General features: G+C 38.3%; 1 long non-coding RNA gene across 1 annotated transcript in view; it reads right to left on the reverse strand.

The window, feature by feature from the left end:
* LOC139440140 (uncharacterized) overlaps positions 1–23,685 on the reverse strand; it is a 29,594-nt gene extending 5,909 nt beyond the window's left edge. The window contains exons 1-2 of the long non-coding RNA XR_011650205.1: positions 23,611–23,685; positions 22,991–23,152 (exon numbers count right to left, since the gene is read on the reverse strand). This is a non-coding gene — a long non-coding RNA (uncharacterized lncRNA). The remainder of the gene's footprint in view (positions 1–22,990; positions 23,153–23,610) is intronic.
* Between the last annotated feature and the right edge of the window lie 3,027 nt (positions 23,686–26,712).

Below are 26,712 nucleotides of genomic sequence, written 5' to 3' on the forward strand. Positions count from 1 at the left end.
TTTTTTTAAAAAAAAAAGATTTATCCTTAAGCTTTTACATGGAAACTTTAGTTAATATTCTAATAGGTAGAATATAAAGTTGGGAAAGATAAGATCACTCCTTCAGCTTGGTACACTAATCAGCCCTTATGTATTTACTTGTTAGATATAAGAAACCAAATTGAACACAAGGTGTAAATTAGCCCCTGCAAAAACTACACATATGATTCTTTCTGTAACCTGATGGGTCAGATATAAATATATTCCCTTCTGGGTCTCTTTGCTCCATCAAGATGTAAATGTTTATGATATCTAAAATTCATTCTGTGCTAACTTCCCTAGTGCTTTAGATGGTGTATCTTATTTGCGCTTCATGAGCTGCATTGACAGATCTTATATCATCACCCCCACACTGAGGATGGGTTTTTGATTAGAGTGGCTCATTCCAGAGGCTTCACTGCGAAACGCCATGGTCTAACACCCAGGAGAGACGGAGAACCTGCTGCACCACTGTCCAGCCGGAGAGCAGCCAGTGCCGTCAATTTACAAACCAAGACTCCAGATCTAAGACCAGTTAGCGCAAACATTTCAGGGAAATCTAATCTCTATCATGTGGGAAAGCATAGATAACATACATACTATTTAGCAGAAAAACACAATAAAGTTAATGAGACGTGTCCAAATTTAAATAAGTCATGCTTGGATGAAAATTTTCAGTTGAAGATCACAAACAAGATATGGAGAATCAGTTGTTGTTTTTAATTTTATTTTTTGAGGAGGGGGATAAGAGCTTAAAATAACATAGAAAACATTGAAAGCGTTTTTGAGCATGTTTGTTTATAGTTTCACACATTAAAATTTCTTAAGTCCTAAATTCTGTCTTTTGCGGAAAGCCTGAGTACATAAAATATTGTGTCAAGGTTTCCACTATAAATGTTATTTCTCAGGGATTTATAACATTTGCCATAAAATGTGACCCCAGGCATTACCTATCTGTTCTCAACACAGAGACTGACGTTTTTATGTGTACCTTATCATACACACACACAAAAACTATCAGTCGGGCTGTTTTACGCCATGTATAATTGCTGAAAACCTGTTAGTATTGTAGTTACCTGAGTTGCAGTTACTGCAATTGAAAAGCACTCCTAAAAGGGCAATTAATTGGTCTGTAATCGGGTCTAATCATATTTTATTTGAAAAACACTTGGGCGACACCGGCACTGGTCTGAGTGTCCCTTTTGTGGAGAGATATGAGCCTCTGCCGCTGGCTCTAGCTCCCCCCGGCCCGTCCCCTTACTTCCTCTGTGTCATAGTTCATTATGCACAAAAGTGCTTTGTGGCGTTGCAGGTTTATGGGAAAGGAAAACGTAGACATCTAGGACTTCCTCTGAGAAATGAACATTGACTTTCTCTGAAAAAAATATAAATGGATTTACTTAATTGGACTTCAGGCATCGGAGCAATTAATAATAGATTGTGTCATAGTGAGGGCTTTGTTTGTATTTAAAGCAATAAATTACAAGTATTAAATGTATATTTATTCCAACTTAAACTCATTTCTAATTGACATGTTACTTAGCCCAAGGCTTTTAAGATCTTTTAGTATAATTAAATTAATAGAGAGCTATAGATCACAGCATGATAAACAAACAGCCTGGGTTTTAACATGACAGATATACAGAGGACAGGCCGTGTAAGCAGATCATTATTATCGGGTTAGGCTCACCAAAATACCACCAAAGAAAGAGGAAAGAAGTAGGAGAAGTCGTGGCTGGAGTGGGTGCTACAGAAGCTGCCAGCTGGCGCATCTGATCTGCCAACAGCAGATGACCGAGCTGAGCAGGCCTCCCTGCATGGGCATTTTCCTGACTAGATTGATTCCTATTCCACATGCACTTAAAGCCCCACATTCAGACACTTAACAAATAACATGGTCACTCCTGATAATGGTCAGTCAAAAAAATGCAAAAATATTACGTGTATATAGTGTAAGATTAGCCACTTCTACTGATTACTTCTCAGAACTTATATACATAAACGTAGTCCTCGACGCGAAATGCCTATCATAAGCATTTTCAACTCAAGCTATAATGCTGGCTTTAATTTTTTTAACTTCATTCAAGCCAAGAGCTCATCATACTCTGCAATGGGTTTCTTTTCTTCCTTTGTTTTGACAATATGCCAAAGAGACAAATACAACCTTCTCTAACATCAGGTAAAATTGCTCTGTAGGCCATGTCTACAAGCTGAATTGTTTCATTTCAAATGAGAATGGTTTATTTTTGCCCATGATGTAGAAACAGTGTTTCTCTATGGCAACCATGTTACTCATCCATGAACACTTCCCAAATTCCCTGTCTCTGGGACCGTATTGTAATGAGATTTCTCATTCTATAACGTTATTTTTCATATCTGATAGGAGTTGACTTGTGTCCCCAAAAAGATATGTCCAAAGTCCTGCCTCCCATCCTGTGAATTTGGTCTTATTTGAAAATGGGGTCTTTGAAAATGTGATTAGTTAAAATAAGGTCAGTCAGGTAGGCTGGGCCACAATCCAGTAAGATGGGTGTCATAATAATTTTTCATATCTGTCTTAACAAATGTGTCAGGAAAATGCAAGGCATTAAGAATAGGGCAGGTAAGTGAGGAGTCTATGTTTTACTCAGTCTTAACACTTAAGACACATCCCTATGTCTAATGGGTGCTTTCCGCTGTTTTCATTTCCAATATATATTAGCCAAACCCTCCAAACAATTTTGGTTCTAACAGGATAATGAAGCACATTGGATGGAAAATGGGTATATGAGTCAGGGTTCTCCAGAGAAACAGCCGACAGGAGACGTGCATGTGTGTATGTAAACACTAAGATATTTATTATAGGAATTAGCTCACATGACTGTGAGGATTGGAGATTAGAAAGTCCAAAGTCTGTAGAACAGTCCATGAGTTGGAAGCTTGATGAACGTGAAGCTGAATTCCCCAGGCTGAAGTAAAGACAGAAATTCTGACTTGTAAAGTCCTCAGTTCTCAACTTGAGGCCTCCAGCTGAATGCACTGTCCTTTTCTGACTGTAGATGTGATCAGCCTGAAACACCTATTAGTCTATAAAAGTAGAACCCACAGCGACGACCCTCATTTTCTGGGTCCCCTGAGTCCCAAACTGCATCATGTGTCTTAGGACTTGTGTCTTGCATATTTGGCTCCTCTCTCTTTCCAACATCATTCAACATCCTAACTGATGGAACCCTTCCCTGCCTTCCATCAGGTAGGGCTTTAACCAAGGAGACCAGTGGGGCCACTTGCATCACCTAATTCTCTTTAAAACTCCTGGAGGAATTGTTGAAACTCTAGTTGTTACACATTGTTGTCGAGGAGTCAAGGACACACTTAGCAGCCGTCTCTCATCCCTCACCTCTCCCCCTCCTTTCCCGTCTTGCTCGTTTGTGTGCAGGTATTCGTTATGTTTACCCTCTTGCTTGTTTTGTGGGCAGGTGATTTTACGTTTCCATCTGTGCTTGTTTACATGCAAGTTTTGGTATGTTGCTATTTCACAACAAAACGCAGGCAGCCACAGAGCCATTAACTCTTAATCAGCTCAAGCTCTTGCCAGGGCACACAGGTTGCTCATTGGCAGAGCCCATCCCCTGGAGTATATGAAAGCCCATCCTGAGTCAGGTGACCCTCAACTCCACTATGAGGAGAGGTGTGGAGACATGTCACCTACTCACGCTGACCTGAGTAACTGGCCTCCCCTAGGGACTTGCCAAGGTAGGCTCTTTCCCCTGCTCTTTTGGACACTTAGTGCTATGCTAGCAATAAAACAGTCCTTTGCTGGGAGCTTAAGTTTTACCCGATACTATACTGTCACTGCACACCAAATAGAAACTCACCCCATGAATGTGACTCCTTACCTTAATTGGAGGATGGGCAAACATAGCTAAGAATAAACAAGAGGTCTGAAGTTTTTTCGTTTAGACTCTCAAAGGCCATTAAATATTCTGCAGATTTTAAATCCTTGCAGGAAATAGATGTTGCATTTGGGAAGCTCAGGATTGAAGAGAAGCTTCTGTACTTTTCAGCCTTACTAATGCGTTTACTCTCCTGACACTTGGGGGTGGGATGAGGGCAAAGTTGCAGAGAACTTAGCAAGATTAACTCCTGATATTTTATGAAAGGAAGAATTTGAAAATGGCAAGCCTGGATATTTAGTTGAAGAACTTTCCAAAGTAAACTTGAAGAATATGGCTTGGCGTCTCCTTGCAGCTTTAGCAAAGTACTAGATGAGCAAGAACTGAATTGCTGGGTATAAAGAAACCAGAAACTCAGTTGTCATTTGTAACTCTAAAGTACTGTGAAAATACCCAATGATTATCTGAACATTTTTATATACCCTATATACATGCCCTGGAGAACTCCCTCCCAACCATGTATCCCCATCAATAACACCCCATACCAGTGCTCCTCCCCTGCCATAGTTAAACCCCTCTGTGGTCCAAAACTTCTTCAAAAATGAAGTCTAATATATTAGCAAATTCAATTAGTAGGAAAAAAAATATTAATGATAGGATTAAAGATTAGAAATAGAATACATATTAATTTAGAAAAAATAAAAAATAAGTTGGGGTATTAAAAAATGAAAAATATCATAAAACTTTGTTCTTGAATTTTGCCTTTCTTCATTGTAATAGGTGTTGCCTTGTATGTACAGTGGCAATGCAATTTCTTTCATTCCTTCCTCAGTGTCTACATACTTTTTTAAAAAAAATGTTTAAAATGACAACTGAGGGAGTGCTGAGTTCCCAGCCAGGGGAGCGCTGTCGCATTCCCCAGTGAAACAGCAACAATTCCGCAAGTGCAAGGGGATGATCCAATGATGAGCTCTTGATACTGATGACTATGCTTATGAGCCTGTGTGTCTGAAATTTCAAGTAAGCCTAGAGCTGCATGATGCCTAAGAGTTACCTCCTGAGAGCCTCCTTGTTGCTCAAATATGACCACTCCTGAAGCCAAACTCAACACGTAAATGCATTACCTTCCCCAAGTGTTGGACACGACTCCTGGGGCTGAGCCTCCCTGGTGCCAAGGGATTACTACAAATCACCAGTTGATGATGCAACTAGAAAAAGAACTTGAATAAAAGGGGGAAATGGTAAAGACAAATGAATTTATATGGCTAAGAGATTTCAAAATGAGTCAGGAGGGGTCACGCTTACACACATCTCAGCAGGATCTCAGAGACAGCCAAAGAAAATACAACCCCAGGTAGTGGTACTCCCGAGGATTATGGAGGCACCCAAGTCCTATGGTCATGACAGATGGTTCTGGAATTCGGTGCCTTGCCAGTAGGCCCTACTTTGGAATTTGTGCTACTGAGTATGATGGACTTGGTCTCAGATGTGGCCTCTCTACACATGCCTCTTCTGTCACTTTTCCTGAACCTATAATTGGCACTGGGGTTGGTGTAGGCTAAGGAGATTGTCCATGTGCCAAATGAGTCCTGAGCCTCAGTACAGTTGCAAATCCTACTCTCAGGCTCATTCGACTTACCCTGGTCTGCTAACAAGGGGGTGAGGATGGTCAACCACCACACCACGAAACTGAGAGTCTACAACTGCGAGCAGGAGAATCCCATCTATCAGCCATGTGGGATCTAAGCCTGCTCTTGATTTAAAGGTGGCGTGGATATCACCATCCCAGGGCCTTCAGGATGGAGGAAAAAATGTGTGTTAGAATAGACTTACTGGTATTCTAATATAGAATTATCATGACTCTAGCAATGGAAGAAACTATATCATTGATGTGGAAACAGTGGTCACAGGAATTGCTGAGGGCAGAGAGAGGGGAGAAGATGTGTGTTTTAGGGGCATTTTTTGGACTTGAAGTTGTCCTGAATGAAATTGCAGAGACAGATGCAGGACATTATATATCCTGCCATAACCCACTAAATGGACTGGGAGAGAGTGAAAACTAAAATGTAAACTATAATCCATGTGGGGTAGCAGTGCTCCAAAATGTGCTCATCAAATGCAATGAATGTGCCACACTGATGAAAGAAGTTTTTGATGTGGGAGGAGTGGGGGTGGGGTAGGGAGTGGAGTATATGGGAAACTCTTATATTTTTTAATGTAACTTTTTATGTGAGCTATGTTTCTTTAAATAAAAATAAATTAAAAATTTAAAAAAGGTAATAAATAATACTAGAAATATAAAAAAAGTTAAAAGGGAGAAATTCTGTTTTGTAAATATGTTACCTCAATAAAAATTTTTAAAAATTAAAAAAGAAATGAAATCAACTAAGTAATGAGTATATATTATATGTATGATATGTACCATAATAATATTTTTCATCAACCTTAACAAATGTACCACTCTAATAATAGGGAGGGTATGTGGAGCTCTGTATTTTTTGCATGACTTTTCTGTAAACCTACAACTTCTCCAATTAATAATATGCATAATAGAATTCTCCTTTACAGGTTTCATAGAGAGTATGGCTGTGGTGACATTTTGACCAGACTTATCGTCTCCAGAACTGAAATAGAATAAATTTAAACAAACAGATAAAGCCAACTATTTTGTGTTACTTGTTATGGCAGCCATAGGAAGTAAGACAATCCAGATGAATTGCTCCTCAAGGACCGGAAGGTCTCCTATTAACCTTTGAATCCCCAATGATCATATTGCCCTGCATATAGTAAGTGTGCAATAAATGTCTGTCTAATGGAACAATGAAGTAAGCGCACGGCAATGGCACTCTTGCTATTGAAATGATTTCTCTTCACTGAGCAGATCAAACCTTGGAAGCATGAGGACCTTCTTAAAGATAAAGCACTGAAAACTCAAATTTTGCCAAGTATTATGTATTCCTTGGAATATATTTTATTGTGTAAAGTTGCCCAAGTATAGACTGGGCAAATTTATTTTGCACCAGCTGCGGAGAAAATCGTAACAATCGTGGGGAAGATTCAGCCAATGTGGTATCTGGCTTCTCAAAGGGAGGAGGACATTTTTGGCTAGAAGTGATGGTTAGAAGTGATGGACCATTAAAATGTTTAACTGTGAATTTTATCTTAATTTTTAAAGCCTTACTCAACAATCTGTAGGGTATTTAATTTACCTCTAAGAATTTTGAAAGAAATATAGAAAAATCAATGTGAAAGTCTGTCAGATCCTTCAGTCATGTCAATGCGTATGTGTGAATGTGTTATTTCCTTGGTCTATTTAATTTTGTGCCTAAGGGTTTTGAAAACCATCTATTCTAGAGAATAAGACCTTTATTTAGGACTTAAATAAAAATTCTTTTGTTGTTATTCTACACAATGATTCTAAATCCAGTAATCTTTGTGAAAGTCATAAACTACATTTCTGAGTTTAACTTAGTTATGAATTTAGAACACAAAAGATAAATTGAATCTGCACGATTACTCCACTTACTGGTTGTTATAATTTCTTTTTTTTTTTTAAGATTTTTAAAAAATTTTTCTCCCCTTCCTGCCACCCCCCGCCCCCATTGTTTGCTCTCTGTGTCCATTTGCTATGTGTTCTTCTGTGTCTGCTTGCATTCTTGTCAGGTGGCACCAGGAATCTGTGTCTCTTTTTGTTACATCATCTTGCTGTGTCAGCTCTGCATGGGTGCAGTGTGGGGTGGCTCTCCTTGCGGGGCACACTCCTTGTGCATGAAGCCCCCCTATGCGGGGGGCACCCCTGCATGGCATGGCACTCCTTGTGTGTGGTAGCACTGCACGTGGGCCAGCTCACTTCATGGGCCAGGAGGCCCTGGGTATCGAACCCTGGACCTCCTATGTGGTAGGGGGACACTCTATCAGTTGAGCATATCAGCTTCCTATAACTTCTTTAATTCCACTTCAATTAGGGTTTAAAAATTGCTGAATATACATTCTCCTTTTAAACTGGATACATTTAAATATGCCTAAAAACAATGCAATTATTAATTTTCTTCCTAGTATTTACTACCAAAGGTAGTTAGTTAGAAATAATCATTTGATCATGAGCGATTTACTAAGGAACAACTGTCCCTCATACCTCACAAGATGGAGGTCGAAATCAATGACAGATCTTAATCATTTTCATATAAAAGCAAACAAGTGGCATTACCCCCTTCCCCATAGTTTGAGGAAACTGTGATGATGAATCTGAAATGAGATTCAAGGGCTACTAAAACTAGTTTTTAAGATAAAATGCAAGGCACAGATGGACTTAAGTTAGTAGAATCCCTCTCTGCATTGAAATAGACTTGTCTTGGGTGTCTACCAAACAATGGCTAGAGCTTTTGGATTCAAATAATTGTTTTATGTGAACTGATTCTCCAATTTCCCCTTTGGTCAAGGATGTCACCTGGCAGGCTGCCTAAAGGGAAGATTGCTAGCCACAGGCATTAGACCTTTTCAAAGTGAACCATAAATGACTTAGTAGATTAAAAAAAAATAAAATAAAATAAAAAGGAAAAATGTGAGCAAATTCTGTGTTCAATGGATTTATTGTCTCATTTATGTAACTTGTGGTTAGCCTCAGTTAGGATTCTTAACATTGTTGGGCGAGTTTATGCTTAATTCTATAATATTCTGATGATTGTCATGAAGCATCACAAGGAAATTAATTCTGTGGCTTCCTGGGCATTTTATCAGACAAGCAATAAAATCCATTTGCGCTCCAATCAATTTAATAAAACCAAATAGCTAGAATACTTCTACTAAGTTGTGCCTGGAGGCATTAATACTTCGTTGTTTTTCTTTGTGTTAATCTCTAAACCAAACAATAATTGTTCCAACTTGTGTCTTTGGTTGAACCTGTTATTATTATAAAATTGGTCAAGCATATTAAATACTTAACCAAAATTGGTTTAAATTGGTTAAGGCAGTTAGAAAGAGTTTGTTAAAAAAATCATCCCTAAAAATGAAGTTGAATTTCTACTTGTTATTTCAATTAGTGGAGGTAACTAATGTGACATAATATTTTAAAAAACTGTTTATTTTGGGATAATTTTCCACTTAAGAAAAAAGTTTCAAAGTGAGGAAAGAAAATTCCCATGTACCTTTCACCAAGTTTCCATCAAAGGTAGCATATTACATAACTTTTGTAGAAACTAAACAAGGCATATTTGATAGCACGTTTAACTAAACTCCAGACAATATTTGAATTTCACCCGTTCTTTCACTTGTGTTCCTTTCCCCCTCCCCTTTACTTTTTTAAATTGTTACATTCAAAAAATATAAGAGGTCCCCATATACCCCCCACCCCCTCACCACACTCCTCCCACATCAACAACCTCTTTCATCATTGTGGCACTTTCATTGCATTTGGCAAATACTGCTGCACCACATGGATAATAGTTTACATTGTAGTCTACACTCTCCCCCAGTCCACCCAGTGGGCCATGGGAGAACATGCAATGTCCTGCATCTGTCCCGGCAGTGCCACCCAGGACAACTCCAAGTCCTGAAAATACCACCACATCATATCTCTTCTTCCCTCTCCTTACCCTCAGCAACTACCATGATCACTTTCTCCACAACAATACTACAATTTCTTCCATTACTAATCACAATAGTTGCATAGTAGAATATCAGTACATCTACTCTAATTTATCTGCTCCATGATCCAATCCAGAATCAAACACAGCCTTATCCAGCATGTATCCCCAGTCCTCTCTGACGTGGAAAGTTTCTCAGTCTTTGCAGGTTTTTCCTGAACTTGAGAGTTTTGAAGAGTGGTGGTGTAATATTTTGTAAAACGCCCCTCACTTTGGGTCTCTCTGTTGTTTTCTCATTCATATATTAATTTATGGATTTTGCATAAAGGGTTCTTCCTGTCACAGCATGCAGGAGTACCTGATCTTGACATGTTGTCACTGGTGATGTCACCCTGCACCACTCACTAAGGTAATGCCAGACACACTGCTCCTCTCTAAGGCACAGTGCTCTTGTATTTGGAAGCAAGTCACTGATTAGAGCCAAGGGGAAAGACACAGACCCCTACCTTCTGGAAGTGGAGTTACATTATTTGGAATTCCTCTATGAGGAAGATCTGTGGCACAGTGTGTTAGAAGGAATTACAGGTTTAATGTAGGAATCTTTCAAATGACTTGCCACCAGCAACTGCAGTACCTGCCCTTCCTGGCTGACATTCATCTGTCCTGCTGCACTTGCAATTAAAAAAGGCACATCAGCCACTGACGCATTTTCCAGAGGTAAAGATTCTATTTCTTCATTTTTTTTCTACATTGCATGTTGTCAACAACCTAGGCCATGGTACCATTCAAAAGAAACTTCATTTTTAATGTTTTTAATAGATAGACTACTTAGAAATTGCACTCAGCTAGGAGGAAGCCAAAACAGTATTATTCTCCAATCACTGGGGCAGCCAGAGATATATTTGACTCTGCTAGAATAATTCAGTCAAAAAATACCTTAGTCTTGAAAAAATTCTCCTAGGAAAATATGGAAGCATATAGAGCATTTAATGGAAATATAACCAGTAAGACACTTGTAAACATTATATCAGAATTAACATCAGGGGACCTTTTTCTGTTAGAGCTAAGAGTCTAAAGAGTAGATTATTGTTTGGTTTGGTTTTAAAAGTATTTGACTTAAGAAACTCTTGCATGCATTTATACTCGTTTTACAGATCACCTGTATAGGTACACATAAATGCATTTAAAGATATTTCTTTTCCTAAAAAATATACATTTTATGTTACTTTCAACTCCATAGAAAGTATGTGACAATAATCAGGAAAAATCTGTGGCAAATTTCAAAAAAGTCCAAATGAAAGAATGAAAAAGTTTAAATATCAAGGTGAAAGTTGCAGAGCAAACAAATGTTTTGCTCTTGTAACTATCTCACTTATTTTGCAAATATTACTCCCCCCAGGAAAAGTGTATTATTATCTAAATAAATTCAATAGCCATGATCATAGTTTTCATTTCTAATGCACTTATTTTTCTCTAAAATCCTAAAGAAAAGTACTGTGGGCTGAAATAGAGCTAGTACTGTAAAGTCTAAAATGGGAAATCGTTCTTCAAAATATGCTTCTATTAATGATAAATATGCTCACAATTATTACTCACTGTATATACATTCATGGAGAGAACTAGTTTGAACATGCTTTATAAGTGCCTACATCATGTGGTCCTACAATAAAGTGTGTTGTAAAGATAAGTTATATGTCAGAGAGAATCATTAGAAGAATGCTCCGTTTTCAGACCATTTAGGCTGACATTGTCCCTCCTTAGATCTACCTCCCAGGAGCAGGAAGCAATGCGAACCAGGTCGGTAGAACAGCTTCTGGGGAAATGGGAGCCGGCACGTTGTAGTCCACCTGCAGACTCGAGGTACCTGTGCTGAGTGGCAAGTCCACAATGTTTGGTACACTTAACTATTTGTTTAGTTGTTTGTTTAATTTTCTAATACAATTTCCATAAGAAAGTGCATGCTATATTTTAGCATAAATGCACAAGATTTAGTATACCTCAGTTGTTACATTGGGGCTGATTTTTCTGAGCTTCACTTTCTTCATCTATACAATAGATTAAATATCAGTGACCTCATTGGGTTGTTGAAAGATTTAAAAGCAGTAACATGTAAAGTATACAGTTGAGTGCCTGGCACACAACTCGGCAACACACGTAGTACAGTGTGTGCATGCTGTATCTTTAAGGGTGGAGGTTATGTACCTAATATTGACACATTATATTAAAACAACAAACAGTTTTGAACCTCAAAGGAAGCAAAATAAACAATACCAGATGGTACAGTTCCATAGAAGTTTGCTTTAAAATACCTATCCATCTGTTGGGAACACTCGAAATCGTCTGAGCTGTCTTTGTGAGAAATATTTAATAGTCCAATAAAGATAAAAAATAATGCATTTGCTATCTATTCTTTCATAATAAATTACTCCAATGTTTGGTGACTTAAAACAACACAGATTCATTAGCTCACCCTTCCTGAGGCTCAGGAATTGGTGCTCAGTTCAGCCAATCAAGATTAAACCAGGGCTGGGGTCTTATCCAGAGCTCAGCTGAGGAAGGAGCCGCTTCCTGGCTGCATGGTTTTGGCAGAGTTTGGTTCCTTGAAAACTGGGGGACTGAGGTCCCAGGTCCTTCTTGGCCATTGACTGGCAGCCATTCAAAGCTCCTTACCATGTGGGCCCCTTTGCATAGCAGCTTGCTTCATCCAAGCCAGCGAGAGAGAGAAAGGAAGCTGGAGAGATGGAAGTTACAGTCCTTGTGAACTGATCTCTGAAGGGACAGCTGACCAATACTGCTGTTTTCTACTGGCTGGAAGCAAATCGTTAGTTCAGACCACACTCAAGGAAAGGGCTTTACGCATGTTGTGAATACTATGAGGTGGGATCATTGGTTACTATTTTAGAGGCTGCCTACCACAGATACACACTTTCGTTCAGAAATTTGATGCATGCTTCATTTGCTTCATTAATAAGCAAAATATATATTTAAATTATGAGTATTTATCTTTTCCAAATAAATAGTAGTGCATTTGTTAAGGAACACTAGCCTTGCTATACATTATAAATTCAGGGGTGAAACATTTTATAAATGGGTAGAATGGTAACTTTGCTACATAGGTATTGTGATAGACTTTTGGAGGAAAAATGGAGGCAGCATTTTTCGACCTTTGTTGTGGAATCCAAGGAAATCCAGTGTGGATATCTACGATTCAGGAAAGAGAAACTTGAGAAAGATATGGGGTCTGCTTAAGGGGAAAACAAAACAATATAGAAACGTTGGTCGCCTATGAATTTTGGCAGAGGATTACAAGTTCGTTGGGCACCTGGATTGTTTAAGGCCAGTTTAGTCCACTTGAAGCTCTGTCTACTAAGACATGGGGATCTGAATTCAGCAGGCAAAGTGGAACGACTGTGTCCTGGTATTCAATTCCCAGTTCCTTCCGTCTCTGCCACTCAAGACCTATCAAAGTCTCATTAAGAGGAAGACATGTTTACAGAGGTTGCTTGAGATGCTTGAAGTACACTAATTCTGGATATCCTAAAAATTACTCTTTGTTTAGGTCAGTTTAGTGCAGCTGGTTCACAGGATTATGTCACATCGGCCATTTGAGAAATGGTACCCTTTACCGAAGTGTGCTGAGGTGTGAAGTTCTGATTTTTTATCAAGGGATTGGACTAGACAGCCCTCTAAAGCCCCTTGGTGTCCACTTAAAGGATATCGCTAGCGCTACTGAACATTTTATTATCCCGGGCCCCTTTTCTAAAGACCTTGTAAGCAATTTGTCCTGTTTGAGAATCAGGATTGCCCCACTTCTCTTGAACACTTCCTCCAAAGGTTCGTTTTCTATTTTATGAACACTGCAAAGGGTTTGACCGGGTTATTCTTATTCCATTGACTACTAGAAACTTCAGAAAGATATTGTGGCCAGGCCTTTGCAAGTTTCTGGATATCTATGCAGTTTTGTTTGTTTCATTTCTAGTAACATATACATTTCCCTTTTTAACAAAATTATAATATATAATATAGTGGTATTTTTATGTATTGAAAATGGTATGTTGCCAATCACCACCATCTACTATCAAAACTTTTCTATCACCCAGACAGAAAGCATGTACATTTTAAGCCTTAATTCCCTGTTTCCTACCCCTACCCTATTCCCTCCTAACCCATATTCTAGATTCTGACTATGAGTTTAACTATTCTAATTTATCTCCTATCAGTGAGGTCATACAATCTTGGTCCTTTTATGTCTGGCTTATTTCATTGAACATAGATTCATCCATGTTGTTGCATGGATCGAAACTTCATTCCTTTACATGGAGGAATAGTATTCTATTGTAATTATATACCGAATTTTGCTTATCTATTCATCAATTGATGGACATTGGGGTTGCTTCCGTCTTTTGCCAATTGTGAATAATTATTGAAAGATCTGTTCAAGTCCCTGCTTTCAAATCTTTTGGGCATTTATCTACTAAGTAGGATGGCTTGATCATATTGTAATTTTATATTAAACTTTCTGAAGAACTGCCTAACTACCTTCACAGCAACTATACCATTTTACATGCCCACCAGGAATGTGTTCCTATTTCTCCACGGCCTCCCCAACACTTGTAATTTTCCATTTTTTAATAGTAGGCAGAGGTGGCGGACTTGGCTCAGTGGTTAGGGTGTCCGCCTACCACATGAGAGGTCCAGGGTTCAAACCCCGGGCCTCCTTGACCCGTGTGGAGCTGGCCCATGCGCAGTGCTGATGCGCGCAGGGAGTGCCCTGCCACGCAGGGGTGTCCCCTGCATAGACACAGGGAGCAGACAACTGGGGTGGGGAAATAAATAAATAAATAAATCTTAAAAAAAATAGTAGTCATTCTAGAGGATGTGAAATGACAAATCATATTATTTGCATAGTATATAGAAAACCAAAGGCTTATCTTTACTTTTTATCCAATTTCATATTAAAACCCATAAAAAATAAAAAATAATGTTAAATACAAACAAGCAAACAACAAAAACAGTGCAGTAGCTAGCACTGCCATTTGTAATTACCCATATGGCTACTTTTACCAGTAGTCTTTACTTCTTACGCCGCTTCAGTTCACGCTCCGGCATCCTTTCTTTTCAGTCTAAAAACTCCTTTTAGCATTGCTTGTAGAACAGGTCTGGGGTGATGAACTCACACAGATTTTGTTTATCTGGGAATGTTTTAATCACTTCCTCATTTTTGAAGGATAGTCTCATTGGCTCACAAAATTCTTAGTTGGCAATTGTGCTCTTTCAGTGCTTTAATAATTTTTCCTCACTGCCTGCTTGCATCTATGGTTCCTGATGAAAAATCAGCACTTAATGTTGTACCTAACACGTTCCTTTCTCTTGCAGCTTTCATTATCCTTGTTCTTGACATTCAAGAGTTTGATTTCTATCTATCTGGGCATGATTATCTTCCAAGTTTATCTTTTTGGGTTTTCGTTGAACTTTGTGAATATGCATATCCCTGTCCTTCATTAAACTGAAAGATTTATGGCATTGTTTATTTAAACATTCCTTCTGCCCCTTCTCTGTTTCCTTATCTTCTGAGACTCCCATACATGTTATGTTGGTATACTTGATGGTGTCCCATAAGTCTCTTAGGCTTGGTTTGTTTACTTAATTACTTTTTTTTTCCTTTCTGCTTCTTATCCTGTGTCATTTCAATTGTCTTCTCTTCAGATTCCCTGATTTTTTCTTCTGCCAGTTGCAATCTGCTGTTTAAAGCCTTTGAGGCAGTTTTTTATTTCACTTATCATGATAGTTAATGCCAGTAATTATGTTCAGTCCTTTTTTTAAAATTCCCATCTCTTCATTTAGATTTTCCTATGTTTATTCATAATTTTCCTGATTCTTTTAGTCCTTTCTCTGTGTTTTCCTTTATCTCCTTGAGCAAACTGATGATTTGTTTAAAGTATTTGTATGGTATGTCCAAAGTCTTGTCTTCTTTGTTAATGGTTTATGGATTTTTATCTAGTTCTTTTGAATAGGATCATTCTTCTCTTTCCTTGTTTGTTTTTTTATGTTGCAAATATATTTAAATATTTTTAGCTGTTAAAACTGGGATTCAGTCCCTGAGCTGTCTGCTCCTGAAGTTTGTATCCAGATATTTAAATAACAGAAATTTGCTTGAATGTCATAAAATGATAAGTCAAATGAACCAACTCAAAAACATCTTTCACAGACTTGCAAATTGATTTTGTGTTGGCTTGCACTCTTCTTCAGAGTTTAGCTCTCATATCAGAAAATCATCCTAAGGCAAACGCAAAGTGAAGGATCCTCTTTGTCTTTTCTGATCCTGGATCTTGTCCTGAGATTTTGTTTGCACCTGGCTTTATTAATTCTCCTATTTAGAGGAATGTAACTGCCCAACAACTATGAAGTAGACTTTGCCCTAAGCTACTCTGATTTAATTGTTTCTTATACTGCTTTAGCTGTCTGCAAGCTGCTTCTGCCTTCAAGACAAGTTCTGGTAGGGCAGCCAGAGAAGACATTCCTGGTTCAGTCTTTCAAGCTGCAACTGATAGACTGGCATCAACATGCAGGCATCCCTCTATGTGCATAGGGGTTACTCTGCTCCCTTTGGAACAGGATCAGGGATCCACAGTGGAGCACTCTGAGGTTTTTCTACTCTGAGCTGAGGATGAAATGGTGAGGGACCAGCAAGGGTCTAATAAGATTCTCCTACCATTTTAAGCCTTTCTTTTTCTTGAACAGGCACTGTAGCAGTCTGATATTGTTTATGAATTCCAAAAATAGATATTGGATTATGTTTGTAAAGTGGTCCATTGGAGATTTCTCTTGTATTTGATTAAATTATTATTAAGGCTTTGATTGGGCCATGTCAGTAGGACATTGAGTCCGTGCCCCCTTGGTGGAGAGGTACTCACAGAGAAAATGACATGGTAGAAGAGAAAGTTAGAGTTTTAATGCTGGAACCCCAGGAAGTAAAGTGAATACATGGAGAAACAGATATGTGAGGAAAGAGAGAAGGCTCTAAGAGACACAGCAGCAGCCCTGGGAAGAGACACAAGCCATTCGCCTGACAATTTATAGCTGATCTTGTGGTGGTTACAGATCAGCTAAGCCTGGAGAGAAATGAACCTTGGAGAGAGAGACGAGACTTATCTCAGCCTACAGCTGATATTGGAAGAAGCTGGAACCATGGAGCCTTAAGAGGATGAGGAAGCCTGAGTCCTTGCAGATGTTGGCAGCCATCTTGGCCCAACATTTGGCAGCAGACTTTGGTGAGGAAAGTAACTTATGGTTTATGGCCTGGTAACTGTAAGCTTCTACCCCAAATAAATACCCTTTATAAAAACCAACAGATTTCTGGCACTTTGCATCAGCACCATTTTGGTTGCCTAATACAGAATTTAGAACTGTGAGTAGGGTAATGCTTTGGAATTACCAACGTGCTGAAATGGTTTTATAAGTGGATAAGGGGTATTTTTTGGAGGAATTGTGAGATGCTTGGTAGAAAAGACTTACATTGTTTTGAAAAGACTTTTTATTATGCCCTAGAAGTAAATGATGAAATTATTATTGGAAATGGGAGGAAAGATGATCCATGTTTTAAAGTCACAGATAACTTAGCAAGATTCACTCCTGATGTTTTATGGAAGGCAGAATTGAAAATGGCAAGCTAGGGCATTTAGCTGAAGAATTTTCCAAGGTAAACTTGGAGAATGTGGTTTTGTTTCTCCTTACAGCTTATAGTAAAAGGCTAGATTGGAGAAATAAGCTGAGAATTGGATTGGGCACAAACAAACCAGAAGCTGATTCTGGAAATTCCAAACCTCTGGAAATCAAGCTTCCAGATAATATTGCCCCATTTGAGGAATTAACTAAATTTGGAACTTATAAATCAAGATTAAAAATGCAGTTATCTAGGAAAGACTTCTGGAAAGTCTTATTAGCTAATGGCTTTCACTCTTGCTTCTTGCATGCTAAACCAATAAGATTTTGAGAGATCATATGAACAAAACCACTGTCATCTTGGACATAAAGGAACATGTAAGGGAGAGATGGAAGGGGAAATGATGTCAAGAGGAAAACCATGGAAAATGGGATCTGGAATTAAGACATCTCCTTGGGCCAAGAGAGGAAATCCACCCATGTGTACAGAGAGGGTGAGTTTGTCCCAGCAGTTGAAGAGGGAAGATGTTTTCATTTGATGTTCAGGGAGAGTTTGCCACCCCAGGGTACAGAGAGGTTAGAGAACATTCCCTGGGGATTAGGGAGGTTGAGCTCAATGTCCCATAGGTCTGAGAAAGGCAGGACTGTACCCAATGGATTAGGGAAGGCTAGACGGCCAACTCATTGCTCTGAGAGTATTGGGCCTTGGGCCTGTATGCCAATGGTTAGGGAGGATGTTGTCTTCACATTATTTTACTAAGGAGGTTAAGACTCAAACTCAAAGTTTGGTTGAAGTGTGGCCATCACTCCAATACTCTTGGAGGGTGAGGTCTGGAGATTGGTCGCCACCCAGATGCTTGATAATGGTGGGACCAAGAAAATGGCTCTTGGGCAAGCCTGTGGAAAGGGTGGGTCCCCATGAGGCCTCAGGGAGAAGAAACCATCATCATAAGTCATCTTAAGAATGACTCTCAGACTTTAACTAATGAAGTATGCCCTGCAGGTGTATAGAACTGCAGAAGACCCACAACTCATGTTTCCCTCCCAATTTCTCCTTTTGGTAATAGTAATGTCTACCCTTTTTCCATATTTGGTTTTTGGAAGAAGATAAATTGTTTTGTAAGTTTCAGAGATCTACAGCTAGATAAGACTTTGCCCCAAGACAAATTATTTCTTCAAGCTCGTATGATTTTTTATTTAGCATTGTTACTGAAATAAGGCTTTTAAAATATTGTAATGTCTTTTTGGAATTTAGAGGGTGGAGTATAGTAATTTGATGCTGTTTATGAACTCCAAATATAGGTATTGGATTATGTTTGTGAACTGATCTGTTCCTCTGGGATTGGACTGGATTCAGAGGTTTCACATTTACTTGATTAAATTATGATTAAGGCTTTGATTGGGCCATGTCAGTAGGATGTTGAGTTTTGGGCAGGGACTCACAGAGAAAACTACATGTCAGAGGAGTTAGTTGGAGTTTAATGCTGGAGCCCCAGGAAGTAAATACACAGAGAAGTAGATACATGATGAAAGAGAGAAGACTCCATTAGACATGGCAGAGGCCCCAGGAAGAGATGAGCCATTTGCCTGATAGTTTACAGATGGGATTGTGGAGAGAGCAGAGCAGCTGAGCCCAGAGAGAAACAAGAGAGACAAGACTTATCCCAGGCTACAGATGATAGTGGAAGAAGATGGGACCATGGACCCTCAAGAGGAAGAGGAAACCTGAACCCCTGTGATACTGGCAGCCATCTTGTACCAACACGTGGCAACAGACGTTAGTGAGGGAAGTAACTTTTACTTTATGGCCTGGTAACTATAAGCTTCTACCCCAAATAAATATCCTTTATAAAAGCCAACAGTTTTATGGTATTTTGCATCAACACCCATTTGGCTGACTATCACATTTATTTATTTATTTATTTATTCATTCATTCATTCATTCATTCATTCATTTAATATACAAGTGTATTTTGGGAAAGGTTAAAGGCTTATTCTTTACTTTTGGATGAGGCACTCCAATCAGTGGAAGAGTCTGACAATTACAGTGGGCTAACCAAAATGGGTATCAGGTCTTGCCTGGTCTTATTTTAATACTTATCTCATAGGTAGAGGACACCTTCTCCTCACCAACAAATACTTCACATTTAACAAGAATATGTCTAAAATGACTCAATTATGAAAATATGGAGTTGATGATTTTGAGCATAACAATATTTTATAGCATAATAAAACAAGGTTAAAGTACTGTAGATAAGAATTCTGGAATGTTTTCTCTGATATTCAAAATAACATTAGCTTTAAAATTTCCCTTCTTTTTTTGCCTTAAATATTTTAATATATTTATCTAATTTCTTAAATGATTCCAAAGTAAATTCATTTGTTATATAGCTTAGTGAAATTAACTCATACACTTTTATTCTAAATTATGTAACCTACACACAGCTTCATCTTCTCCTTCTCCATGAACATTTAACTCAAAGTATTTGTTTCTGAGGTTTATGTCTCATATTAAGACATTTAAACATTAATGATTTGATCAACCGAATTGTATGACTGTTAAAATATGATCCACAGTGCCTATTTGTTTTGTCCCTGATATCAGGGATTGTGGGATGTCAGAAGATTGAGCTTGTACCTCCCCTTGAAATGCTCACTGTGTTTTGGTCATGGGTTGCCCTGTGTGTTCTTCCTAGACTACAGCTTTTTTTGACCTCTGTAACATTAGGTAGGTCATACTTTGTGTCAAAGGGGAAAAAAAAAAGATTTTATTGAATAGAAAGAGTGATTGCCTATAGAATCTTAACAACCTCCTACATTATTTTCTTCTTGATTCAGAGATCTGAGAAACTAAGAAACTGAATGATTGACCCTCTGTTATTTAAGTGTCCCTCTTGAGACAATAGAGGAGAATTTTGCTGTGTCCCTTTCAGATGCAGAATTACCCTGTACATGGAACCAATTGTGGGAGGGAGAGAGAGGACAAATAGAGGAGCAGGCCAAGCAGCACATGGGCAATGGCTAGGGACAATGACGACACAGGAGAAACAATTTCTTGTGCACACTGGAAATTATAATCTTTTTGATATTAACTGAGCTGATATTTTTGAAGTACAGTGGATGAAGAAAATAATTATGTTTCTGAAGTACAACATGGCAACTCCTAGTAGTGTTGGCTAGAAAGGTGGATGACCTGGTACTGGCCATAACCATTTGTGCTGAGATTGTAATTTAATAGTAGGATTCAACAATTATTTCAATAGCCATGGACATAGCTAAGAACAGTACACTTCACCATCTTCAGATGAATATTTTTATACAAACTTAGTGAATTTTAAATATAAGAGATAAAGAGATATAAGTTAAATTCTGTTCTATGAGAAAGATACATCAATTTTAGAAAAGTGAATGTTGGGGATTGACTTGTGTCCTCCACAAAAGACATGTTTAAATCTTAATATCTGTCCCTGACAATTTGAAACTATTTGAAATTAGTGTATTTGAATATTTTTACGTGAGTCAGGGTAATGACTCATTTGTGAATAGAATTTTCTAAGATCCTTTTTAAAGAAGGCCAATTTGAATGAAGTTGGGCCATAATCCACCCTGTAGGAGTCCTTATACGAAAGGAAATTGAGTATGGAGGTAGAAGCCAGAAGTCAGAAGAAGCCAGAGAAGGAAGCAGATGGCTGAATGATGGAGGGAAATGTGAATGAAGGAGCCCCAAGGGGCAAGCCAACACCAGAACTCTGCGACTCCAGGAAGCTTGGCTTCTCAAGACCTCAAAAGCTGTGAGACAGTAAGTTTCTATTGCTTAAACCAACCTGTGTATGTATTTTTTATAGCAGCCCTGGAAGCAAGGACTGTGAACTTCATGCAACTGATGAGCAGGAATTATCTCCCAAATAAGTTGCTGTACCTGCATCACTGAAAGTGAATTATTTCAGACATTTGAGCCAAATAAACAGTAAACTCCCAATCCATATAAATTCTTCCAGAATTCCAAAGGAGTTACCACCACCCAATCCCAAATTCTGGGAGTGAGCAAAACAAAGTAAGCTCAATTAAAAAAAGGAATCATTCCAATCCCAGCTATGAGTAGAGAAGCAAATTACGACTACAGTATTGTTAAGTCAAATCCAGCAAGATACACTTTATAAATACCCTCTCGGTCAAGTGATGCATTTTGCAGAAATGTAAACACAGTCACTACTGTTGGGAAACTACAGATTCATTTTACCACATAAGTAGGTTTAAATTAGACTTATCACCAGGTTCACAAAGTCATTAACATAAAGGGTCCAAAATTTTAACTTCAATTTTTGACTGAAAATAAAAATAAAATTTCTTAACAAATTATAATAAAATGATAATTCAAATATATAAATAATATCTCTCTTAAAATAAGGGCTATCAGGATACTAAGGATAAATTCTTGAAGCATCCTACTACCAGAAGTATTGAATACAATTCTGAATACTTTAGCCTATACTCAAAGTAAAGAACAAAATAAATTATGAATGCTATAAATAAAGTTTTTATTTGTGAATAATTTGAGTGTCTACTTGAAAATTAAGAGAATCAACTACTAGGCTTTATTAAAATAATGCCTGTCAAAAAAACGTATTTAGCATTTTAACTTCCTAGAATTCACCTAACTACAGAAGTGAAAGTTCAGTGTAAATAAGATTGTAGTAGTCTAGTGAGTTACAAAATGAAGACTCTGAAGTTATATCTCCCAAATTGAAAAGCAATCAATATTTAAGAGAGGTCTTTTATTCTAAAGTTAATCTTCAATGCAATACAAATCTAATAAAAATTTGAATAGAATTTTGCATGGAACATGAGAAAACTATCAGAGAATTATTTTTGTAGGAAAGCTGAATAGCCTTATACCATAGACAATATTGTCAAAATTATTGGAGATAATGACTTTTACACTACCCTCAGCTCCTTATGTAAGGCACCAGAATCAGAGGAACTTTGGGGAAGTTGTGAAAAACATTCAGGGAACAGGTAACACTCTTGTTTTTAATTGTTATAAAAAGAATGAGCTCTGGTTCATTTTTGTTGTTGTTGTTTTCCAGTCAGTATAGCAAGAATTTCCAGTGCCGTCAAAGAAAACCATAAACCATATTCTCTTATAAATATGGGTTTGAAAATTCCAAATAAGGTGAACCTCAATGCACTATGAACATTTATCTGCTAATTCCAGGAAAATAGGCTACCAACCCATTAGTTTAAATGGATAGGGTTTCCCTGATTCAGCTAAGAGATGAAAAAAGATAACTGGTAAATTTTAGCTTTCTTCCCTGATAACTGGTTTATAAAACCACACATAGAGTTTTCTCTTCTATGAAAAAGTAAATTCCTTAGAATTTAGTATGAAATTCTATAATCAACAAGGAAACACTAGTGAAATTCTAATTGAAAGAAAGGAAGCAAGGATTATTCCCAGCCAATATTTGTTTCACATGTCTTAGCCATGAAAAATGCAAAGAGAAACAACCTTAAAATGATCATCAATTTCATTCAATTGGCTATCTGCAATTCCCAAGAGTCTATCAAAGAGCTTTTGGAGATTAGTGTAATAACATATCTGGAGAAATGATAATAAATATCCAAACAATATCTTTTCCACATAACTGGTGTCTGTGTGGACATTGTAGTCCTTGGATATTCAAAAATAGGCTGCAGAGTGAGAAGCAGGGAGAAGGTATGGAGGAGCATAAAGAAGGGATGCTGACTAGGATGTCTAAACGGAGAATTTTAAGAAAGGGTTTGTCTTGTTTGCTAGATATGTTATGACAAAGACCACACACCAGTTGGCATAAGCAATAGGAATTTAGGACTCACAGTTAGGAGGCTCGAAGTTCAAAATCAAGGACATGCTTTCTCCAAAGTCTGTAGTGTTCCAGGGATGGCCATCGTCTGCCCCATGGCCATCTCCTTCTGCTTCTCTTGTTTCTGCTTCTTCTGGCTTCTGCTTCTGTCTCCAATTTCTTTTGCTTACAAGGACTTAAAAGTCACATTGGATTAAGGCCTGTGCCCATTCATTTTGGTCTCACACTAACTAATTTTAATATCTACAAAGATCCAAAGGTCCTACCTATTTGCAAATGGGTTCACACCTACAGGGACATGGGCTAAGACTTGAACATATGGTTTGTGAGGGACATGATACAATCCCCAAAAGGGGTCATTAGAACATGCTCACAGAAGTCAAGAAGATTTCACAATTTGTGGAGGCCCTTAGACAGCTGTCAGGTCTGATGGCAGGGACCAGGTTGCCCCAGGTCCCTTCTTGTTTCATTGATGTTGCACTGTGTTGTCGCTTCTATTGATTAAGCATGGCAAGAATCCTAAGGAAGACCCTTTCCAGGGTGACAAGGACTTTCTGATGGCTTCTTAGGACCTCCCACAGACTGCACAGTTCTCTAGGATCCCCTGTTTGCTTCACTAGGGGACAGACTTACTGGGTGGTCTGACATCTCTCACAACCTTCTCTTGCTCCTTCCTGAATGTTCTTATACCCAGACAGTTCTCCTAATAAAATAAAATTATTTCATATTTATTCCTCTTGGTATTTACTTCTTAGGGGGCATGGACTAATATGCAACTAAATGTTTCAATTTAATAAAAAAGAATAAAATAAAAAAAAATAAAGTGGCCCAAACATGTCACTTGATGATAGTATTTCCCATGGGGAGACGTAGGCAGATGTTGTCAAATTGTGGCAAAATAAGAGATTATGGGTATAGTGGTCCTGGAGAGGATGAGTCTGCCTTCATTTCCTGGAACTTTGATAAAAAGGTCAGGAAGATATACTCCACTCTAGACACTGGGATAATGGAAGGACTATCATTTTTAAAGATGTCAGTGTTATGTGGTTTTACTCATGTTATCCAACATGAACAATTTGCCAAACTTAAGCTGGGACAGGTGCTTTGAAACTATCTCTTAGAATGTCCTCTCACTTCTCCAATGCCCCTCCTCAAATGATTCACCCCGTGTGCTGGTTTGATTCTTTTGTGGACCTGAGAAAACTATGTTCTTACACTAACCCATTCCTGTGCATATAAACCTACTGTATGTGGTACCTTTTGGTTAGATTTGGTTAAGGGATCTTTTGAGAAGATCACTTTTGATTGGATTGAATTCAGTTGGAGGCCTTTGATTATAGTACTTCAGTGAGGCCTGACCCAGGGTGGGTCTTGGCCCTCTTGCCAGAGTCTTATAAAAATGGGAGAAACGTGCAGACACACACAGAGAAGGAGAGCTGCCTTTTTCACCCTGCCATGTGAGAAAGGATTCTAGGATTCCCTGCAGATGTAGAAAGACAGAGAAACCCCAAGAGGCTGAGAGAGAGGACAGAGCAGCCGAAGCTGAGGAATGAGGCCTGAGAGAGAGAGGGGAGACATGCGCCACCTGCCTGATCTCCACAGCCGAGCTTGGGGAGAACATGAGCCTGGAGGAGAAGGCAGTGACTGACTGCCATTTTGCCTTGAAAAGTGGCAGGAGTCCAGGATTGCCAGCAGCTGACCTAAAAGAGAATCTCTGCTGATGTCATAATTTGGATTTTCACTACCTCAAAACTGTATGCTCTTACCCTAACCTACCCATTTCTGGTATTCTGCTTTGGTACTTTTTAACAAACTAAGACACCCAGCCAACTCCTCTCCTACATCCAAGCCTATTTACAGGTGTATTTCATCAACCCTTCAATCTGGGTTCCTGTCTGTGAAGAAGATGAAACCCCTGACTGAATCAGCTGGCGTATTATCTAACCTTTCTAGTTTTGACCACACACACATTTAACAAGACTGCTTTTAAGATATTCCTTTGAGTCACAGATGAATATGTGAACATGGTTTTGTCAAGGACAGAACCTTGTAACAATTCACTAGACATTCATCCATATTGATTTTTGATCAATTGACCAATATTCTTTGAGAACAGTTCTGTAACCAGCAACAAATTCATTTAACTCAGCTCCAATTATGGCTTTCATTCTTCCTACATTCCCAAATGATGACAGGAAAGTCCATGCCGCTTGTTTCATAGTGATCAGCAGAGGTGCCTCCACGACAGCCACTGGCCTATGCTCTAGTGAAGTAGAAGTAAGATGAGCTGGGCCAAACTCAGATCCAGGGACTCCATGCACATCTCCACTGGCTTCTGCAGTTTTCTAAGTGCTCAAAGGTGATCTACCTACCAATTTTTGGGAATCAAAGACAAGAATAGCAATCAATAGATCCTGGGATTGACTTTCTTTGGAAAATGAAGGTTCTTTTCCATTTTTAAGTCTTTGGGTACTTCTACATTGGAAGAGAAAATCCAGAATCATCTGAGACCAACAAGCTCTTCAAATTCATTTACAACAGTTAGCAGATCTCTTTGATTTTGCAAGGCTCATAGGTTTCTGTTATTTCTTAGCATGTTGATTTGATATTTTCCTTGAATTCTTTTTTATTTGTTCTTTCTTAAAAAAAGTAATTTAGGAGAACAGATACGACTTTCCTGACTAGGTGAACAGTAAATTATATTCCTGAAGAAATGACTCTACTTGCTTTTCAGTTTTCTTCCTCCATATTTAGGTGAAAAATCATCACATTTTTAAAATTTGATTTTGAGCTTTTAGTCCTGTGGGCACTCTTAAAAGATTGAGCATACTTTTATACTAATCCAGGGATAAATAACAGTGCTATAATATCTTGAATTATCAATAGTGTCTGTCTACAAAACTATACTTTTTTCAGTTGTGAACCTTCAAAATTCTATTATTTATTATGTAGGTGAAATGAATCATTGCCAATTCTACTCATCAGCCCCAATCTTTCAGAAATTGGGGAAATGCAGCAAAAGAGCAAAAGGTTAATCTACAAGTGGTAGTTTCCATTCTCAGAAATTGAGTACCAGGGGTACTGCTAACAGATTCCAAGCTGGGCAGTCCCTAGACCCCCAATCATGTTTCAACCAGAACACCTCTACTTTTTATCTGATTTGATGCTGGTTTTTATGGAATATTCCTTTTGGGAGAAAACATTCTTCTAATTTCCAGGAAAGCAAGAAATTTTGTTCTATTTTCCAGGGGAACAAGTACACATAATTCTTTTAAGAACTTTCATATTTCCTTATAACACCATCCCCAGGATGGACCCAAGCCTCATGTGTGCGTGCGTGTGTGTGCGTGTGTGTGTGTGCGCGCGTGCGTGTGTGTGTGTGTGGCTATATGCATGCATGTGTTTTAGATAGCTTGCCTGGCAAGGTCAAGGCCTTTCTCAAACGTCATCTCAAAAGATTTTTGGACCTCATTATCTGCTGTTTCTGCTATCCATTTCCAACCCTCTTTCCCCACTTTATTGACATTTTAATCCTTATTACTAGAAAAACGTTTCCCTATTTTGTTTGTATATTGTTTCTTCCTACAATGGAAGTTCAAAAAAAGAGATATTTTGCTTATTTTGCTCATCGTTGCATTCCCAGCACCTTGGGTATCATCAGCCATTTAGTGGGGATTCAGGAGATATTTATTGCAGGACAATATCACAGTCCATCTCCTCGGTCATGTCTGTGTT

This window comes from Dasypus novemcinctus, chromosome 2 (assembly GCF_030445035.2).
Source record: "Dasypus novemcinctus isolate mDasNov1 chromosome 2, mDasNov1.1.hap2, whole genome shotgun sequence".
Classification (NCBI taxonomy): Eukaryota; Metazoa; Chordata; class Mammalia; order Cingulata; family Dasypodidae; genus Dasypus; species Dasypus novemcinctus.